Genomic DNA, 12,631 nt, shown 5'->3' on the forward strand with positions numbered 1-12,631 from the left:
TTCCAGGTGTTCGTACAACCGGTTCATCCTTCAATATTCCATTGAAAATCAATGAAGCATTGATACATGGATTTGAAAAGAAAATACGAGACCTTAAAATTGATATGAAGGCAGCAGAGAGAATCAAACACGAGACCTTAAAAGTAGTCCCAGGCCAAAACAAGTGGGTTAGATCAAACTTATTCATTGTGTTCCCTTATTGACTTTGTTTATCCAAATAATTTGGAAAATATATAGATCTCCAAAAAAATCAAGAGTGAGGGATACTTGCTCAAACTTTGGACCCATTTGAGCACTTTAATAATATTATTCTATCGTTGTTTCCAGAAAACGAGAAGGAAAATATTAGCTTTGATTTGGTTTGTCAATTTGACCAAAATAAAAAGCTACAAAGCAAATGGTATTCAATTGAGTTCTTGAATGATATTAACAGTTGCATATTTCAAACCACAAATTAAGATTTAAAGTTGGATGTCCAATAATATTGATGAGGAACATATACCAAGGTATTGTGTTTCAAAATGTGAAACCCCACATCTTCATCCAAAACCTTAAGACAATATGTATATTACTCATGTCATTTATATGTTCATAAATATCAAATCTTGCTGGCAATATAGAATTTTTACTCACACATGACTAATTAGCATTTCTCCCTTAAACGTGAGACTCTCTATGTCTATGATATGATGAAATAGTCAAATAAGGCCAGAGGCACAACATGGTAAAAAAGGTGGCTTGGTGGTGGTTTCATAGAGATGTGTTTTTTTTTCTCATTTATTTTATGAGAAGAGAGAAATTAAATTAGAAAAATTATTCGAACTAGAAAGAAATGACAAGGAAAACGAGTGAGTTGTGGGTAGTTTTATGAGTTTGTTGAAGGAGTTGGATATTACTGAGTAATTATTCTACCAAAAATATTAGACTCATTAAAAATGTCACATCAATTTAAAATGTACAATAAACATGTATTTTTCAACTCAGCATAACACATAAACGTTTTTCCTTTGTCATATCCCACTAAAGACTAAAAGTGAAGGAACTTAAAATAATAGAGGTTAAATAAAAAAAAGTTATCGCCTTGACAAATAAAAATTGCATGAAAGCGAACGACTTCCAAAATGTAATATTTAACATAAAAAAATTAAACAAATGACATTCAAAAAAGCTAACAAAACAAATCATCATAATTTCGGGACTTCAAGTGTAACCTACATTGGGTTGTATCTTTGCATTAGGCTAAAAGAAACTAGACAAATGATATCGACACCACAATTTCTCCCAAATTATTTAGGCACACGTTTGTGAGTCATCTCACTTATATCTTATTCAATATCTACTATTCCTTTCATTGTAGAACTTTAACTCTTATTTTACACGATAACATATCTCCCTCAAGTGTGACATTCTCTGTGTCCGTAATTACGTGACATAGCCAAATAAGGTCAAACCAATGTACAACATGATCAAAAAGGTAGATTAATGGTAATTTACTAAAAGTGTGTTTTTGTTCCTTTATTTCATGAGAAGAGATCAAAGATATTAGAAGATGAAAAATAAATTTGAGATTGAGAGAACTGATACCGGTTAAAAAAAAATAAGAATTGTGTATTTTGTCCATGAGGTTATAAAGAACGAAGTAAGTTGCAAGTGATTTTATGAAATTGTTGAAGGAGTTGAAGATTTTTGTGTAATTAATTTACCAAAAAGTTAGATTGCGTTAAAAAACTAATTTACCAAAAAGTTAGATTCGGGTAAAAAAACGCAACAACATATAAAGAATTTACTAAGCACATATTTTGTTAACTCAACATAACACTTAAGTGTTTATCTATGGTTAAATTCCACCAAAGATCAAAGGATAAGGAATTTAATATCTTAGAGATTGATTAAAAAATATTGCATGAAAGTGAACAACACCCAAAAACATAAATTTGATATAAAAATTAAATAATTGGCATCCCAAAACTAACGAAACCGTTTATCGCAATGTTGAGAGTTCTAAGGGTGTCTACAGTAGGTTGGACTATCACATTAGGCTAAGTTAAACCACAATTGTGATTGACATCAAATCATTATCCAAAACCTTAAGGCATTAGGTGTATTGGTCATCTTACTTATATGTTTCTCAACGTCTACTTTGGCATCCAATAATGTGGAACTTTAAGTCACAATTTACACATGAACATATATCTCTAAAGTGTGAGACTCAATGCGTCTGTAATTTGTTGATAGTCAAATAAGGTTAGGCGAAGGCACAACATGGTTAAAAAAATGGATTAATGGTGTTTTTGCGGAGGGAAGTTTGTGTTCCCATCTTTCATGAAACGAGAGAAATAAATTTAGCAACAATAAAATTAAATTAGAATATGAAAAGAAATTTGAACATGAAAGAAATGATAAGGGAAAAAAATAGTGTGTGTTTTGTCCATGGAAGTATCGGAAATATAGCGAGTTACTGACAATTTTATGGGTCAGTTAAAAAGTGTTGGAAATTTAAGAGTAAATATTTCACCAAAAAATAGACTCGGTTAAAAAAACGCCACATCTTTATAAAATGTTTAATAATCATGTACCTTTTCAATTCAGCATAACACATTTGTATTTTTCCATTCGCATGTTCGTTCACCCAAAGACCAAATATGGAGGTATTTGATATAATATTGATTGGATAAAAAAATTGTATGAAAGCAAATGACATCCAAAAACTTATACTTGATATAAAAAGTTAAACAAATGAAATTCAAAAACTATTTTTTTTTTTTTTAATGTTTAGAGTTCTGAGGGAGTCTACAATGGGTTGGACCATCACATTTGACTATGAGAAACTCCACAAGTGATATTGACAACACATCTTCGCGTAAAATCTTAAGACATTAGGTATATTGTTCTTCTCGCTTATATGTTACTCAATGTATATTATTGCACACAAGTTTAACTCACTATAATGTTTAGAGTTCTGAGGGAGTCTACAATGGGTTGGACCATCACATTTGACTATGAGAAACTCCACAAGTGAGATTGACATCACATCTTTGCGTAAAATCTTAAGACATTAGGTATATTGTTCTTCTTGCTTATATGTTACTCAATGTATATTATTTCACAGAAGTTTAACTCACATATGAAACATAAACATCTCTCCCTTAAGTGTGAGACTATTTTTTTTTTTTTAAGCAAAAAGGGGATGCAGGAGCATCAACCCAAATATATATATAAACAAAAAAGAGGAGCACACAAAAGAAAAAGGGGGACTAGGCCAAAACCTCTTTAAAAATGAACAAACCTAAATTTAGGTAATCCCATCCTATTCATGATGTACTCCCCCCTGATTTCATCAGGGATGGAACTATACCAAGCCAAAAAATTATAAGGTAAAGAAAGACCTAAGTTAGCCATGCCATCAGCGCAAGCATTTCCTTCTCTATATACATGAGAAAAAGTGAAACTAATGTTCCTAACATAATTCATACAGTTGTGCCATCTATTCCTTAAAGGCCAAGGAATGGTTGATGAAGACTTTAGAGCCAAGAAGACTAGCTGTGAATCAGTTTCCAACCAAAGATAAGAAAAATTTCTGTTTTGAGCAATTTCCAGAGCAATAATGGCCGCCATAAGCTCAGCATGATAAGCATTAACATTTCCCAAGTTTTGAGCAAAGCAACCAGTACATATACCTTCCCTGTCTCTGAAGATACCACCAGCAGAAGCATTGTTGGGATTCTTAGTTGCAGCGCCATCGGTGTTCACTTTGATCCAGTTGAAGGTTGGAGGGGACCAAATAACTTCCTTAATCTGAGGTGCCTTTGGAGGATGAATTTTGACCCTGAAAAATTTCAATATTTGAAATTCTCTCATATCTGGGGATGATGTTTTAGAAGTGTAGCAGCCAGACATATTGACAGATGAAATGACATTGTTGAGGATAATCTTCCAATGTAAGAGCTTATTGTGAAACCTTGCTTGGTTTCGTCTGAACCAAATAGCAGAAATAATGTTGACAATGCTAGCTTGAATAACCACTTTACATTGTGGGGACCAACTTCTATTGCAAAGATTCCAAACATCCTCTATGTTGGAAATTTGAAATGAGAGATTCAGAATACCTGCAAGCCAGTGCCAGAAATGTTTTGCAAACAAACAGTCAAAGAACAGATGAAAAGAATTTTCGGCTTCCCTGTTACAATTGGAACAAACAGAGGCCATAGAGCAACCTCTTGTCATCAGATTTTCATCAGTTGGGATTCTTTGATGCAACAGCCTCCAACAGAGAAGAGATTTTGTGGGCGGAATGTCCCTATTCCAGATGAGGTAGCTCCAATTAACCTTCTGACCATTTGGAGACTTGAAAGTGTAAGCCTCTTTGAAAGAAAGCTTCCCATTTGCAGAATTTTTCCAAATGATTTTGTCTTCAGTTTCCCCTATTGGAATGGAGATTTGATGCACAATAGACATAATACCAGGAAAACTATCTTGAACCCAAATTGGGATACTCCAGTTGCCATCAATAATGAAGTCAGCAACCAAAGCTTGCAGATTGTGTGAGATTGAATATGGTAAATTGAAGGTAGTTGCCAGTGGGCATCCACACCAATTATCATTCCAGAAATTTATATCATTTCCATTGCCAATGAGCCAACACATCTGATCACTAACAGATTGAAAATCATTTTTGATACCACTCCATACAGATGAGAGAATATGATAAGAGATTGGTTTATTTTTTCTAATGCACCTGCTTTTAAGAAGTTTAGCCCATGATTGAGATGAGTTTCTGAAATCCCAGCATAATTTAAGGTTAGCTGCTTCATTCAAAGAGATTAAGGATCTCAATCCTAAGCCTCCTTGACAAACAGGTCTGCAGCATTTTTTCCATGATACTGTAACCAATTTTCTTTTTTCTACATCCCCACTCCATATGAAGTTGCGAATCCACTTTTCCAACTCATTTAAGAGAGATTTAGGCCAACTGTAAATTGACATGCTATGTAATAACATGCCTTGAACCACAGACTTTACCAATTGAACTCTCCCAGCAAAGGGAAGCTTTCCAACCAGCAAGTTTACTTTTGATCTTGTCTGCTATAGGGGCAAGGTGAATAGATTTTGGTTTACCTCTAAAAATGGGGACACCAAGGTATGTGAAAGGAAGACTGCCAATATTGAAACCAGTTTGAGCAGAGATTTGTGAGATTCTAGAGTTGGAGATTGAACCCGCATATAGTGTTGACTTTGCTGGATTCACAAGCTGTCCAGAAATAGCAGCATATCTGTGGAACAGATCCTTTAGGGCTTGGATTGATGATGCTTTAGCCTTGCAAAAAACCATAATGTCATCTGCATAAAGAGTGTGTGAAGGAACAAGATAGTGTCTGGATCCTCTGATGGGTTCAATCTTCCCTTGATCCACAAGCTTTTTGATACTTCTACTGAGAACATCTTCTGCTAGACAAAAGAGAAGAGGAGATAGGGGATCTCCCTGTCTCACCCCTCTTTTGCATTTGAAAAAACCATGTTGCTTACCATTGATAGCTATAGATAAATTGGCTGATTCCAGAATTGCCTTGATCCAGCTGCAGAAAAGATTATTAAAACCAAATTGCTTCAACACTTTAAGAAGAAAGCTCCATTCAATAGTATCAAAGGCTTTAGCTATATCAACTTTGAAAGCAATGTTTCCACCAAAAGATCTATTATGAAGGAGATTGATAGCCTCTGAGGTAGTACAAATGCAGTCCCTAATGTTCCTTCCTTGTATAAAGCCTCTTTGTTCCTCAGAAATGATGGTATTCATGATGGGTGCCAGTCTGTCAGCTAGAATTTTTGTGATTATCTTGAATTTAAAGTTCGCCAGAGCAATTGGTCTAAATTGATCAACTGTATCTGCATTGTCATGTTTTGGAATTAACACAAGAGTATTAGAGTTGAAGCAAGGTGGAAACCAACCCCTTGTGAAGAATTCAATAACAGCATTGCAAACATCTTTGCAAATAATACTCCAGAACGATTGATAGAATATAGCTCCAAAACCGTCGGGACCAGGGGCTCCGTCTTTGTTAAGCTCAAACACTGCTTTTTTGATCTCATCAATGGAAGGGAACATAGTAAGCAAAGAATTTGTGCTGTTGGAGATCATGTTTGGAATCACCTCCTCCACAAGCTCATCCACCTGCAAAACAATGTTAGAAGAAAATAAATTTTGAAAATAATTTGTAAATTGAGAAGCAATTTGCTCAGGTTCATGGATAATGTCATCATCAACTCTGATAGCGGTTATAGGTTTGGTTTTGGATTTAATTTTAGCAATTCTGTGGAAATAACTGGTATTTCTGTCGCCTTCTAAATGCCACTTTGTTTTAGCTCTTTCCTGCCAAAAAGCTTCCTCCTTGTTAAGGGTTTCTTCAAATTGTATCTGAGCTATTTTTTGTTGCTCAAGAAGCTCATCAGTCATACCTTGACCATCAATTATTCCTTGGATCTCAACCAGCTTCTTTTCAGCTTCTTTAACGAGGACATGAACATTACCAAAAATGTTGTGATTCCAGTCTTTGAGCTTTTGCTTCAACAGTTTTAGTTTTCTAGAAAGAACAAACATCGGGTTACCAACAACATTAGTGTTCCATGATTCAGAAACAATTCTGCTGCAATCCTCATGAAGAAGCCACATCTTCATGAATCTGAAAGGAGATGCTTGTGTGATGGATGAGGTTTTGCAATCCAAAAGGATAGGGAAGTGATCAGATTGATGTCTGGTTAGGGAAGAAACAGTTAGGGAAACACAATTATCTAACCAGAGTTGGTTACAAATGGCCCTGTCTAACCTTCTTTCTGTGTGTCTAGCACCTCTTCTACCATTGGCCCAAGTAAAATGCACCCCCCTAGTAGGGATATGGAAAAGGTTATTAACATCAGACCAGTTGAAGAATTCCTCCATTGGTAATCTTGCTGGGTTGAAGTTTCCTCTATTTTCATGTGAACCCAGAATGGCATTAAAATCACCAATTGAACACCAGGGTATGTTATGTTGGCTTTGGATTGTTTGGAGTTTTGTCCACAAATGTCTTCTAGTGATATAGTTTGTTGAGGCATATATGGCGTTGAATCCATATGTTATATTGTTGTCAGTAATGGTGAAGGAGACTTGCTGACTATCTGCATCAATGATGGTAGGGTTAAGGGATTTAGAGCATATACACCAGAGATTGGGGATATTGTTGATTCTGATGTTAAGGGCAAACAGCTTCAAATTTAGGCTATTCAACCAATAATAAGGGAAACTATTAAAAGGTATCCATGGTTCAGCTATCAGGATTATGTCAGGTTTATGGTTAACTATAATTTTCTTTAAAGCCAATCTTGTGGGAGAATTGGCTATTCCTCTAATGTTCCAGAAAAGACACTTCATCTAAAAGGTTTAGGAATGGCTACCTTGGATCTCAAGGTGTAGGGTTTGGAAGCTGCAGCATTACTTTGTTTGTTGATTTTCTTTTGCTTTGCCTTACTTGCCACCAATTGAAAACCAGATTCATCAATGTTGTGTTGAATCTCCTGTGCAATTTGTAGATCAATGCATCTTTGTTGATGTTCCAATGTGATTTCATCTTCCTGGTCCTCCTCCAAATTTGCTAAGTTAGCCCAAGAATTCTGGAGGAAAGCCATATCATGCTGGATTCTATCTGGGGTAATCTGTGGAATATTAGGTGGTTGATTGAGACTTGGTTGTGATTTTTGGCCAGTGTTAGAAAGGCTGTGGGTTGTATTGTGGCTGGGTTTTGAGGCCTGGCTATTGTTTACTTTCTGGCTAAGGGAGTTTTGCTGGCTATTGTTTAATTGTTGGTTAGTGTTTGGAGTCTGGCTATGGTTGGTTTTTTGGCTCGAGCCTTGACCAGATTTGCAGACATTTGGAGTATTATCCACAAACTCAGAATCATCCGATGAATAAACTTCATCATCAAATGCAACTCCATGTGTATGTTGCCCTGCATCCTGCCTATCAAAGTCTGGGTTTACCTGTTCCACTTCAGTCTCAGGCAAAACTTCTTCATTATTCTGACTTGTAAGATCAATTGCATCAGTAGGCTGCACATCATTTTTTTCCTTATTTCCCTCCTCCTCATCAATGATGATAGCTGCATTCTTTCCTTTTCTTCCTTCATCCTTTTTGTTATGCAAGTCTGGCTTGGAATTGTCATTTTTTTCAGCTATTTTTCGACATTTATCCAAGCTGTGCCCTGTCATCTTACAATAGCTGCAGAAAGCTGGCAGATTATCATATCCAAGTTCAACAAAAAAGGCGTAGCCCTTTCTTTCCACCAAAACTTTGTACTTCAGTTCTTTGGATAAATCCATATCAACCAGGACTCTAGCGAAGTGGCCAAAAGTTCTTTCAATAGCAGGTTTGCTAGTGACTGCATCAGTGCACAAAGGCGTACCCACACTACTTGCAATGGCAAAGAGTATTTTTGGTCTCCAATACTCTTGTCCAAGACCATAGATACGGACCCAGACTTGAGCAGAAGAGTTTTGAAGGATGCTAGGATTAAAGTCAGGAGTCCAAGCAAACAGTTTCAAAATACCAGGATTAAGGTTCCAGGAACCAACAGACCTAACACTATTCGCATCTTCAATGGAAGTAAAAGTAAATTCGTAAAATCCCTTACCTAGAGATGTAATTCCCCATCTTCCCAAATTCTTCCAGGCTGGTTGGAGTTTTGTGCGTAGGGCAACCACCGTGAGAGGCGTCGAGCCTTTTGGCCAGAGTATCCTAGCATGTAAATTGAATTTACAATCCTCCATTCCCAAGTCATATTCTTCATCCGGAATAGGGATTGCAAAGTTGTCTCCTTTCTTGCTTGGTTTTGGTAGTTGACTTTGGGGGATGTCACAAACGTTGTTCAAAGCTTGAGCAAAAGTTTTGTTAGAAGTGTGAGACTATTATGTATGTGATCTGGTGAGATATCACATAAGGTCAAAGACACGACATGGTAAAAAAAAGTGGGTTGGCGGCAGTTTCATAGAGGGGTGTTTGTTTCTTTCTTTCATGAGAAGAGATAAAGTAAATTATAAAAGAAAAGAAGATTAAAAATGAATTTGAACTTGATAGAAATGAAAAGAGAAAAAAAATAAAATAAGGAGTGTGCGTTTTATTCGTGAGAGCATAGGAAACATACTGAATTGCTGGTGATTTTATGGATTTGTTGAAGAAGTTGAATATTACTTGGCAATTATGCTACCAAAATATTAGATTTATTGAAAATATGTACATCTATTTAAAATGTGTAACGAATATGTATTTTGTCAACTCATCATACATATACATTTTTCCATTGCAAGATCCCATGAAATACCATAAGTGAAGGAATTTGAAATGACAAAGGTTATTTTTTTTTGTGCATGAAAGCTAATCACATTCAAAAACTAAAATTTAAGATGAAAAATTAAACAAATGACACTCAAAAAATAACGAAACAAATCATCACATTAGGCTAGGATCCTACAATGGATTGTATTATCACATTAAGCTAAGATCAATCACAGAAGTGAGATTCACATCCTATCTTCTTTCAAAGTCTTAAGGCATTATGTATACGAGTTTCACTTATATGTTTCTCACATCTACTCTTGCATACAATACGGAATTTTAACTCACACTTGAGACATTAACATCTCTCCATTAAGTGTTAGGATCTTTGTGTCTGTAGTCCACCACCAAGAACAACTCTCGATCCCCCACAACGTCGAACCCGGATGTGATACCACCGTTGGGCTTTCTGTGGGAGCCTACGTTGATGTAGATCGACAATTTGGATAAAGAGAAACCACACAAGTGATAATGATACAACCAAAACTCCATCTAAAATTTTAAGTAACACCTGATACATCACAATATTCCCTCCATCAAATATAACGACATTCTAGCCCGTGCTTGGCACGGGTGTCCATGCTAGTTATTGTATGAATTAAGCTCAAATTCCAATTGGAATATGTGACTCATACATATTTTATGTTCGATACGCTTAAAATAGAATTATTTTAAATAGAGGGACCTATGAAAAAAAAAAGTAGGGATGTAAGAAGAAAGCAGTAGTTGATGAATTGGAAAACACAATAGCAATAGATTAATAATTAGATTTCTTTTGCTTACTAAAAAAAGGGTTAAATGTTCTTAGTCCCTACAAAATTACAAGATTTCAAATTTGGTCCCTTCAAAAAAATTATTCACTTTTAGTCTCTATTTGCATTTTATAGGGACTATTTTGGAGGACTAAAAATGTCCATTTTTTGTAAAAAAGTATTCAAAATAGGAACTATTCTTACAAACCATTAAATTATGGAGGACTAAAATTACCATTAAAATATTTTAGGAACTAAACTTGAAAATTTGTAATTTTGTAAGGACTAAAAATATATTTAAACCAAAAAAAAAATTGTCAATAAAAATAGATTAATTTTGTTCATGTTGAGTCCAACCCAAACTAAGCTTACATATCCAGCCTCCGTTGATTGGAATCTCATCTCTTTCGACCGAAAAATAAATAAATAAATTACATGAATCTATCTTAAAATAAAGGGGAAATAGTCATTTTTGCCTATGAATGTGTGGCGAGTAGTCATAATAGTCCATCAATGTGTTGAAATTTCAAAATAATTATTGATTGTGCATTACCTTGGTCAAAATAATCTACAACGTTAAAATTGTCCTGAAATGCTGACAGTAACCTGGTTCTTATATGGACTAATATGACAATTAGGGTTGGTAATAGGCTAGACCGACCTACAGGGGCCTATGGCCTGGCCTGTTTAGTAGAGAGACTTAGACTTAGGCTTTTTAAAAAGCTTTTTTAGTTAAATAGTTCAGGCTTAGACTTCCATAAAAGCTTGTTAAGCATGATAGGTCGGCCTATTAATACATATCTATTAAAGTTTTTTTATATATATAAATAATTGCATACATTATAAATACTCTAAATTCATTATGATTTGTTGTTATAGCTTTTTAAGTAGACTTTAATGTTGTTAAAATTTGCTTGCAAAGAAATAGGCTTTTAAGTAGGTTTTAAGGCATGTTTAGCCTATTTAGTAGGTCAAATGAACTATTTGACGACCTTAATGTGAAGTAAGCTTGGAAGTAGACTTTCTGGTTAGTCCATGCTTTTAAATAGGTCAAGACAGACCAAGAAAAACGGCCTATAATAGACCATAAGTCAGACTTAGGCTTGTAAAAATTTTCGTAGGTCAGACTCTGGCCTGACCTATTCGCACCCTTAATATATTAACTCAATGATAAAAGTTTAGCATTATATGTGTTGAGTTCGAATCTCTTTGAAGTTAGTGTTTTTTAATTAATTAATTTGTCACTTTCTCGATTTTTTTTAAAAGTCCTAAATTATTCGGATCATATGTTGAATGGTGATATATTTAAGAATACATCTTTAATGTTAATTTGCCTTCATATGTTTTAGATTTATCTATGTTTATGATTATTTTATAGCAAATGCTAACTTGTGTCCTCAAGGGCACATGTTAAGAAACTTATTATAGAAATACTCCTTAAAAGTCGTTTATTCAACTTCTTAAAAATTAAAATGTTATGTTTTCCAATACAAAGTTCTTTTTTTTTTGTTCTTTAACATGTGCCCTTAGAACACAAGTTAACATGACATTTATTTTATATGTTTGTAACATGCGCTTGAAGTTCATGATTGATGATTTGAGATATTTGTGATTTGGTTGGTTGCGGTTCCTTTGTAGATTATGTACTATGATTTAAGTATGGATATTAGTGGACAACATTTTACAAAATAGCCGCCACCTTCCACCACAATCAAAGTGAAGTAGCCAACACCCAATAGAAGTGGACAAAGACCCACACAAACTTTTGGCTCACTTAAATTTTGAAATAGAGCAACAAGATTTATTATTATTATTTTTTCTGATGCAGTATAGTCGTTAAAATTCATCTTTTAAGGTAAATAAGTGGGTATTTGGGGTTTGAATCCCGACCTCTACATACAACAATACATTTTCTCTGTTAAATGAGTTATGCTCGAGGACTTTATATCTGGTAAGGATAGCTTGACCAAAAATTGTTTCATCAAAGAATTAATTACTTGGTGAAACTCAATAACCATTTGAGCTTAATTACTTGATTATTTTCAAAATAAATTTCAATAAAACAATTTCTCATGCAAAATTAATTAATAAGAAAGAGTAGTTTGAGAAATGTAGTTATTTTTTTATTACATCAGTAAAAAATATTAAATGTACTTAACAACTATATTTAATGAATGTGTTATTTTTGCATAATAGAGATACGAGATGGGTCAAAACAAAAGATTGAGACATGAGAGTTGAGAGATCTCTAAGAAAGAAAGATCATGATATGGCATGTTACTTGGGATTGAAGGCGCATACCCAACCCAGAAAATAGTACTCCAAAGGTTGAAAATGCTAAGGATTCTTACTAACCACTATGCCAAAATCTGTGTGCATTTTTATCAATATCATCCTCCCTAGATCCCGAGATTTTCATATATTTGTTTTATTTTATTTTTAATGTAACATTTTTTTTCTCACTAATATATTTTTAATTAATATGAATGTTTTGGTAGAGATAAAACAAATTTCATCG

This window comes from Medicago sativa, chromosome 4, assembly GCF_051527215.1.
Source record: "Medicago sativa cultivar Bolivia chromosome 4, Bolivia_mono, whole genome shotgun sequence".
Classification (NCBI taxonomy): Eukaryota; Viridiplantae; Streptophyta; class Magnoliopsida; order Fabales; family Fabaceae; genus Medicago; species Medicago sativa.